The following is a 10,701-nucleotide window of genomic DNA, read 5'->3' as shown; positions in this document are numbered from 1 at the left end:
ATAAATTTCTTTTAGTTTAGAAAACTTCTCTTTTTGAAGTTTCAATTTCACAGCAATTTTACAACTTTCCTTGTATAGGGCATTATAAGCATCTTAAAGATCGTCTTCATTTTCATATTCACTATTCAGATTTTCTTCATTAGTCAAGTCATCATTATCTGAAAAAGTAAATTTGGCTAGAGTCATAAGGGCCTTAACATCACACCCTGACTCAGTTTCAGAATCTTCTGATTCAGAAGAGACTTCAGAATCAGAGGACTCATCCCAAGTAGCCATCATACTTTTCTTTTTTGACTTGCCCTTATTAGGACATTTGTTAGCCAAATGCCCATACTCATGGCAGTTGTAACATTGACTATCTTTTAAAGATTTTCTAGTTTTAGATTTAGGTTTCTTTTTATCAAATGCTTTTTGAAAATCAACCCTCTTTTTACTTTTAAAATTTTTATAAAACCTCTTTGCCAAAAGAGCCATATCATCCTCAGAGTTTTCATAATCATAGTGTAAATCATTTTCATTAAAGCAATAGATTTACCTTTTGGAGCTTTAAAAGTTAACTTATAAGTTTGTAACGAGCCAACTAATTCCTCAACCTTCATATTGTCCGTATCACGAAGTTCATGAATTGCAGTTACTTTAGAATTGAACCGTTCAGGAAGTGAGCGTAGTATTTTAGCATATATCTTACTTTCAGGAATTTTATTGCCTAGACCCCACATAGAGTTTACAATGTCATATAATCTGGTATAGAAGTCTAAGAATATTTCATTTTCTTCCGTACATATTTCCTCAAATTTAGTTGTGAGGATTTGTATTTTAGATTTCTTGACAATTGAAGTACCCTCGTGTGTCATTTCCAATATATCCCAAGCATGTTTTGCAGAATCACAAGATATAATTATTTTGAATTCATCCAGTGATAGTGCACAAGTAATTGCATTTAGTGCTTTAGCATTTGCACTACTCTCAGTTTTCTGAAGTGTGGTCTAAGAGAAATATGGTGTAATTTTCATAGATTTTGAACCATCAATCCCGGTTACTTCAGTGGTACGAGGGGTCCATTCATTCACTGTGGATAGCCACACACTTTCATTCATGGATTTGAGGAAGATCCTCATCCTGGCTTTCCAATAGGCATAGTTGGAGTCATCAAAGGGTGGAGGCCTAGTGACTGATAGGCTATCAAAATTTGACATCTTTTATATAGCTGAGATCGTTAGCTTAGGAATTAAATCCAAATAAAAAGCAATAAGAGCAAGCTATTAGGCTCCGATACCACTTGAAATGGCCAAGCTATATGTCCTAGAGAGGGGATGAATAGGACTATGCCAAATTTTAAGATAAATACAGTGGAATATGAAATAAAGAATAGATAATACTATACACCAATCACATAATAGGAATGGAAAGCAACCTAAAATAGAGAAATAGAAACACAAATTGTTCTAAGGACAACCTTACACCAAAAACCAAAGTTTATGGTAGGATAACCTTATTTCTAGAACAAATAGAGAAACAAAAGCACAACGTAATAAAAAGATAGCAAAAATATAATGCTGAAATGTAAATCTAAATTATTACAATATTCCCCACTGTGCTTGAAATGTAAAATTTACAACATTCACATCCACACATACATTCCATAATTCTGAATGATAAAAGATAGGAAATATAAATCACACATCCACAACACAAAGAATTATAGTGGTTCACCTGTGTATTCACCAACTGTTAAACAACAGCCACACAGAATGCTACTCCACTCCTAATATCCTCACACAGGGGATATTAGCGTTCACTATCAAATAAGTTTTCACAGGTTCACCCAAAACCTTCACAATTGTGTCTTTTTCAAAGGGCTTACATAATACAAAAACCCCCACTTGAGTTTCTGGCTCTCCTCAGATAACCAACAACTTTGATATTTTTTTGGCTTAACCTCAAATAAAACCAAACAATGTAAATTACACAAATTGTAAAATACTTGATTTTCTCATTCGTTGTAGCAGCCCAAAAAAACCAAGTCGGAGTAGAGATTTGAATGTTAAAGTTCAATGTCGAATACTCACTTTATAATGGTTCTAGGTTCTAATAGATTTTAAATTAAAACAAAAGGGCTAGCTCTAATTGATTTTGTTTCCAGAAAAAGGAAAATAACAATTCCTCTTTTCAGATTAGATTGGAATGCAAGAAACAAAATCAATTAACAAAGCTAAAGAAAGAGAATATTAAATATGCACACTTAGCTTAAATGGAGCACCGACTTATCTCTCAGAAGATCGAATTAAATTAACTTGAAGTTCTTAATTTATTTTGAGATTCGTGCTCTATTTATAGGTGAGCAAATCATGTCTTCGACTAGTCTAAGGACCTCTTTGACTGGTCGTAGAACTAACAGATATTTGAAAAATTCGGGCGTGATAAGATTGACAATTTTACGACTGGTCGTGGGTCTCCTACGACTGGTCGTAGGCTCACACAACTAGTCGAACCAAGTCGAATTTGAGCGCTGTACATTAAGTCGTGGCTTTACGACAGGTCGAAGATGCAGTCGACACTATACCTACGACTGGTCGAATAGTCCCCAGGACTAGTCGAAGCCTAACAGAAAATTTTTAATTTTTGTAACAAACTTACGACTGATCTAGGAATTTCTTAGACTGGTCGAAGCAGTGCTAGGACTAGTCGAACAAAGTCCAGGACTAGTCTTAGAACAGACCAAACTCACTTATATAAAACATATGAATTATGTATCCAAAATGGCCCACTCTAAAGGTCAACCTATGGTCAGCCATACCTCAATAGTGAAGTAAGGACATTGAAACTTTAGAGACGAGTGACCTTTGAAAGTAATGGAGCTTAAAGTCTTGATGGAGCTCAAACTTGAAAGCTTCTTGAGATCTTGAGGTAGAACTTGAAAGCATCTTTGAGATTCTGACTTGTGAACTTTGCTTATCAACCTAAGTTGATCTTGAGTAGAGTATTGTTCTTCACAGATGCGAGCTTCATAACAGTGTCTTTGGCACCACAAATTTGACAACACAAAGGGCTATAAAATATGACACTTACACATGGGCAAGGCCCATTGTGATGTATTCGAGGCCCATGGGTGAGGCCCATGTGATGTATTCGAGGCCCATGGGCAAGGCTTGATGTAATGTATTTATGGCCCATGTGATGGGGCTCACTTGTTGCGTATTTGAAGCCTGTGGGTCGTGGCCCATTGTGATGTGTTTTCGGCTCATATGTCACGGCCCATTATGATGTATTTATGGCCCATGTGTCGAGGCCCATTATGACGTATTCAAGGCCCATGGGTAAGGCCCATTGTGATATATTCGTGGCCTATGTTCAGGGCCCATTATGATAGGTATTAGGCCCATGTCGCATGGTCCATTTGTTGTATACTAGGCCCATGTGTGAGGCCATAGGTCATTTTTTTGTTTGGCTGTATGTGGACCACTACTTGGGAGCAATGATAGCTAAATGGCCACATTGTTGGGCAATGATAGTTTAATGTCCACATTGTGAACTTTCCTTAGGCCTTGTTTAGCTGATTCCGATTGTCAAGGCCGATTATCAGTGCTGGTTATCAATACCGATTATCGATACCGATTATGAGTATGTGACAGCATAGCATCATGATACATGCCTATATGCATCATCTGCATGTTTGTTATGAGATGTGGTTGACCATTACATATGTCATTGGGCAGGTTGTTATGAGACTCCCTGATAGGCGGAGATTGTCTCACATGAGCGCACGGTATGCGCATGATTGATGCATGACTGGATTGTATGACTCATGCATCTGACATTATGTGTTGTGATTATGTACACTCTAGCGACATCAGGGCCGTAGCCTCCATAGGCATATCGTGGATGGCTAGATGGGACATCAGAAATATGTTATTAGCATCGAGGTACCATAGATGGCCCTAGGTGAAAATTCCTAAACCCTCTTGGTACCAGAGGACGCCCCAACGTCAAGACTGAGTGGATATATATGAGTGTATGAGGGCTGTATACCTGTAGGCCGCGTCTCCCACTGTGTCGTGGTTGGTTGGGAGGGGGTGTGACCTTACCCTCCTGAGGGCGTAGGTATAGCTAGGCTGAGTTTGACCAGCTCGTGAATAGGTCCCCTATCGACATGCCGGGTAGATATTGGCCAACTACTGGCCAGGTGGATAGTGAGGTCTTTTCCACTTACCCAGTTGTGTACTTGATGGGGCGGCAAGCTGGTGTATAGTGCACTAGACCCCGGTGATGATCCCAGAGAGATGTATGGTACTGATATGTGGACTTATTGAGCAGGAGTTGCATATTCATTCATTCACTATCCACTCGAGCTAGTGATGTGCAACTATTTGTTTCGTGTGCAGTCGCAATGGCTAGGATTTCGGTTGGGGCGCACGACTAACCTGAGATCAGGATTTTATCACATTGAGTCTAACTATCCAAATTAGGTATAGGACTAGTTTGGATAGAAGTCCATTCTGATGGACCCCATAGCCTGCGATACTACGTACCATCATCCCGACTTCACACTCCAGCATAGTCATTCCATTTGCACCGCATATCGCATTACATCCATTGCATATGACATTTTGAGTTACTCTATGTCTGCATTTATATGACCTAGATAAGGCTGATGGTATTCGTAGCTCTCCTGAATTGTATATTTCATTGCATCCTCGATATCTAATATTTGATTCATTATGTTTCCGCATTACATAGCCGATTTACATTACTTTCTCAATATATGATATTAACTTACTATGTCTTTTTATCACATATCATGGATGATGTTGATGATATTCTAATGGACTTGCAGTATTTTCGCTTACTCTGATATCGTATGATTCATACTAGTAATTCCGATATTGTATAATTAAGGCGTTGTATTGAATGTTTGACACTTATCTTGTGCATACACTTACACCACCCTCTAAGCTTTCTATAAGCTTATGTATGCGTGCAGGTGATGCTAGGTTGCAGTAGCGTAAAGCTTGGAGCATATAGCTGACTTCTGGAGCTTTGATTTTGACATATATATTTCCTTTTTAGTATTGTACTCAAATGATTATATTAGTGGATATGTGGTGATGAAGTTGTTCTTATGATTTGGGTATACTTGTGGTTATGCTTCTGATGAGACAAATTCATGTTGAAAATCCTCCTTGTAAGATCCCAGGATTGAAATTTGGTGTATGAGCGCTGGGAGCTGAGAATGGGGTACTGCGGAGGCTGTCGGCACCAGATTCGATGATCGGGATTCCTTTGAATCCGGTTTCCAAGTTTGGAGCGTGACAACTGGTCGTGAACGAGTCGACACTATTTACACGACCAGTCGAGCAGACTCTAGGACTGGTCGTAGCTCAACCAAAAAATTCTGAAAATTTGCAACAACTTAGGATTGGTCTTGAAATTTCTTAGACTGGTCAAGCCAGTTCTAGGACTAGTCAAACAGAGTCCAGGACTAGTCTAAGAACAGACCAAAATACATATAAAATAAGCAATTAACTTATATATCCGAAATGACCTACCCTAAGGTCAATCTAAGGTCATTCATACCTGAGACATGAAGTATGAACATTAAACATTCTTTTCTTCAGATGATGGATGATCTTTGAAGATCATGAAGCTTTAGATCTCGACGCTTGATGAAGCTTGAAAGCTTGAACTTGTAGTTCTTGAGTTGTACTTCAGAGATCTTTGAACAAGATCTCGTAGCTTAAAAACTCTAAAACTTTAGAGAAGAGAATAATGTACTTGATCTTGCATTTCTTGAAGTAGATCATTGTACTTGACTTGAAGCATTGTCCTTGAGCATGAGATGCATTGCCTTGAACATATATAACAACGTGCTACACAAGACATAGATTGTGGTTTTGGTACAACAAAATTTGACAATCAAAGGAGCAAATAACCATAGCACTTACAGGGGTTCTGCGTGAAAGGAAATGAGTGGGGTGTATGTGATGCAAACAATATTCATGATAACATTACTTCTCTCCTCAACCCCTTTTCAGTAGCTTTCCATTAGGCCTAAGCTTTGTTACTTGTCAAACTTATGGATCCTGTCTCATCAAGTGACTCATGGTAGCCTAGCTGTCATGCATTGTATTCTAGACACTCTACTAGCCCAAGCTTGTGACCTGTCAGAAATCCGAATTCCGTCTCATCAAAAAGCCCGTAGCAGTCTAGATCATCACGCATTGCATGCTGGACATTCACTAGATGTATACTATGTAACTTGTCGGAATCCTAGATCCTGTTACATTAGAAATCCATGTGTGCCTAGCCCTATATCTATTACTCTATCATACATGCTCACACTTGGCATGTGCGGCCACGATTGACCCAATAGGGATGCGCGAACGCTGTCGGCACAATATGGTTTTTTCCCATCGGAAATATGCATGATTGAACCCACCAATAAAAACTTCATGGACTTTACCGGAATGTTCATTTGCCATCCAACCTGGTAATAAGTTCACAAAGGCATAAATGAAGAGATCACACAAATATCATTTTGATCCAAAGCTTTTGTGGCCCACAAGAAGTTTTTAGTGGTCAATTACAATTGTATCCTGTACTATGATCCATTCGAGATTTGGATTTGCTTCAGTGTTTAAATCATGCTCTAAAGCTTTTAATACGGATGGACGGTGTGGATGTAGTCACATACATCATGGTGGGACCCATACCCAAATGTCCCACCCACCTTAGTGGATCATTCGAGGATCCATGCCCAATTCGCCCGAATTGGAATCGGATTGCGTCTTGCCCCACCCGGACGCATTAACTAGGCAGGGGCTCGTTGGGGGCCACCGTGATGTATGAGTTTTATCGACACCGTCCATCCATCTTGCCAGATTATTTTATGGAATATGACAAAATGAGGCTGATCTAAAGATGAAATGGACTACACCACAAAAGTAATTGGGATTGAATGCTTGCCATTGAAAACTTCTTGCGGTCCACAGAAGTATTGGATTATGCTGATATTTGTGATTACCCTTCATCCGGTTCTATGTGACCTTATGAACAGGTTGGATTGAAAATAAACATTTTGGTGGGCCCTAGGAAGGTTTCAACGGTGGGTTCCATTGTTTCACTTCTTTCTGTGGTGTGGTCCACGTAAGCATTGGATCTTCTTCGTTTTTGGAGTCATGCCCTAAAATGATATTGCAAAATGGATGGAAGGTCTGGATATAGCACATATTAAAGAATTTACATCCACATGTATGATCTATGCATGATGGTACTAGACATGCATACCTAAGGTTGGAGTTGAATTTGCCAGAGTGGTAATGGTGGGTGATCAATGACCACAGTTTCCTGTGGTGTGGTCTACTAGAGATTATGATCTACTTCATTTTTGGGCCTATGCGTTATTTGAATTAAATGGATGTTTAATGATTTTATTTTCATTTAATAAATAAATAAATAAACTACTCATAATGCAAAACATTTCCAAATAGGAGACCTGCAAATGTGTCAAATTAAAAGATTTTAAACATTTCAGATGTTTGTTAACACATAAGTTGTTTTAAATTCAGTACTTAATTTTTAGAATTTAACATCATTTACCAAACAGGTTTTCAGACTTCAGATTCAGGCTTCAAACTTTGTTGAACGGCTACAATGCCAATCGCATGGTCCAATGAAGTGAAATATTGGAAGATGAGAAACAAGGAGGAGATGAAAGGGAGAAAAATGAGAGGGAAATCATAATCCTATCACTCCTTTTATAATACTTATTCACGTGTACAAACTACGTGGGCCCTTAGTGAGCTTTATTACATGGATTGAGCCCAATGGGCCTAATTGTCTTCTAACACTCCCTCTCAAGCAGCAGCATGCTAATGATGCCCAACTTGAAACAAGAACTAACATAATAATTTAAGAAAGAAAGAAAGAAAGAAAAATATTTTCTTATCTGAATTTCTACTTAATAAGTAGATAAGCATATTTAGTAAGTTTTTTTTTTTTTTTGGAAACACCTTGTCCAAAAAGCACATTTGGTTACGAAACACCCAATCCAGCAACGCAATGACAGTGGGTCCCATGTTAATATATGTGTTATGTATCTATTCCATCTATCCATATTTTGCCTGTTCATTTTAAGACATTGGCCCAAAAATGGGTCAGATTCAAATCTCAGCTGGACCATGACATAGGAAACAATGATCATTGAATGCCCATGATTAAAAACTTATTAGGGCCCACCATAATGTTTGTTTGCCATCCAACCTTTTGATAAGGTCACATAGATCAGGATGAAGGGAAAACACAAATTCCAACTTGATCCAAAACTTTTGTGGCCCCCAAGAAGTTTTTAATGGGAGGCATTCAATCATCATGTTTCCTATGGTGTGGTCCACCTGAGATTTGGATCTACTTCATTTTTGGGCTCAGGCCCTAAAACCACTTGGCAAAACAGATGGATGACATGGAAATATAATACATACATCAAAGTGGGTCCACCATCACCACTTGATTAGAAATGCTTTTACCTACTTTGTGGGTGTGATTGCTAGATGAACCCAACTCTGAGTGAATAGGGCCCAAAAATGAGGGAGATCCAAAGCTTAAGTGGGCCATATTGAAGGAAACAATGGAGATTGAACAACCAGCATTGAAATCTTTTTGAGGCTGATTATATTCCATCCAAACCAGTCATAATTAAGGTCATTCCTACCCCATAAGATCATATGCAGAAATAGGTGGATATTTAAAAATAAATAAATAAATGTGGGCTTCATGACTATTTGAAAAGTGAAGGTTCAATACCACTTTTTCAAGTAGTGTGTCCCATTTGAGTGTTGGATCTACCTCATATTTGGGCCCACAACTTAAAATGGGCCAATGAAAATGGTGAACATGGTAGATTTATCAAAAAATATTATGGTGGGAAACATTAAATTTTTAGGCTCCTCTATTCTAATTTGGGATTTAATAATGCATTTTCAAGTTGTGTGGGCTACCTGAGTTTTAGATCATTATTACATATGGACACACCAATTAAAATGAACTAGAAAAATTGACCGACGTAGAGGATTTTTCAAAAATATCATGGTAGGCTACACCACAATGGGTGAGGTTTTAACAATGGGTGTTCAATACCATTGTTGTAAGATCTTTAGGCCCACCCCCTAAAATGACATGAATAAAATAGTCAACAGGTGGATTTCTCAAAAAATTCATAGGAAATATTTTCCAACATGGCACACCCATTCATCAAGCATATCAGGGTACGTATGCAACTAACAATGTCCCCGTATAACTTACTTTTGGGTAAATTGAAAATCAAAATAAAAAGATTAATTAAAATAAATTACTTTTTGTTACAAGACCCTTTCTAACTATTGGAATATTGATTTTTCTTGAAGGTGATCGAATGGTTAGAGTTGTCCAACAAAATTTATTGTTGAAAATCACAAGCAACTAATGGATGGACCACATCCAACCAATTATTTGATAATCCTAATTATCTGATCAATGGATAGAGAATGGGCGGTCCATAATTATTATACGGGAAAAGGTTCGGTCAATAATCTAGATGATCCATCATGTGGGGCCCTCCTTTGATTGGCCATCTCTCTTGTGGTGCTTTGAATGAATGATCTTGAGCAACCATCATAATGAAAGTGGAGAGCGATATTGAATATGCTAGAAAAGGTCTAGTCATTGATACGGATTATTTGTCATGTATGCTGCCTTTGATTACCCATCCTCCAAAGAATAACTTGGATATGATGAAGCTAACTATCTGGCTAATGGATAATAAGTGCATAGTGCACATTTATTATATTAGAAAGCTTCAATCACTGATCTAGACCGTCCATTTCTTGGGCCTAACTTTGATTATTGACCAATCTTAAAAGTGACTTTGGTATGGCCGTGCAATCAAGGTGGGTCCACAATAATTATAATAGAGATGGTAAATGATTGATCTGGACCATCCATCATATGGGGTACCTATGATTGCCCATCCCTCTTAAATGTCGCTTTGATATGATTATCCTATCCATCTAATAAACTGCTTGGAAAATGGATGGTTCATATTGATTAAATAGAATGGATCCGATAATTGATTTGGACCATACATTATGCATGGCTCACATTTCATTGTCTTCCCCCTCACAAAATAAAATTGACCGAATGATCCTAACTATTAAATGAATGGCCAGGAAAATGAACGGTTCATATTCATTGTAATAGGGTCCAACCATTGATCTGGATCATCCATCTTGTGAAGCCACCTTTGCTTGTTGTCCCTTTTACACGTCATTTCGGTCGGATAATTCTAGCCATATATTCAATGGCTAGAGAGATGGTCCATATTGATTATAGTAGAGAAGGTCATTGGTCCATATTGATTAAAGTAGAGAATATAAGGTCATTGATTTGGACCACACATCCTATGAGCCCCACCTTTGACTGCACGTCCATCTCCAATCACCCGGATCAGATGACCCTAACTATCCTATCAATGGTTTAGCGAATGAAAGGTCCAATTGATTATAATAAAGAAGATCCAATGATTGATTTGGATTGTCTTTCGTGTGGGCTCCCCTTTGATTGCATGTCCCTCCCTAAACATCACTTTGAATGGATCATGTGGAGGAACTCAATTAAGATTTAAAAATCACGAGTGTAAATAAATTTACATTTTATTTTTCTGAAATAACC

The sequence above is a fragment of the Magnolia sinica genome, chromosome 11 (assembly GCF_029962835.1).
Source record: "Magnolia sinica isolate HGM2019 chromosome 11, MsV1, whole genome shotgun sequence".
Lineage (NCBI taxonomy): Eukaryota > Viridiplantae > Streptophyta > Magnoliopsida > Magnoliales > Magnoliaceae > Magnolia > Magnolia sinica.
Note: the sequence above shows the minus strand (reverse complement) of the source record.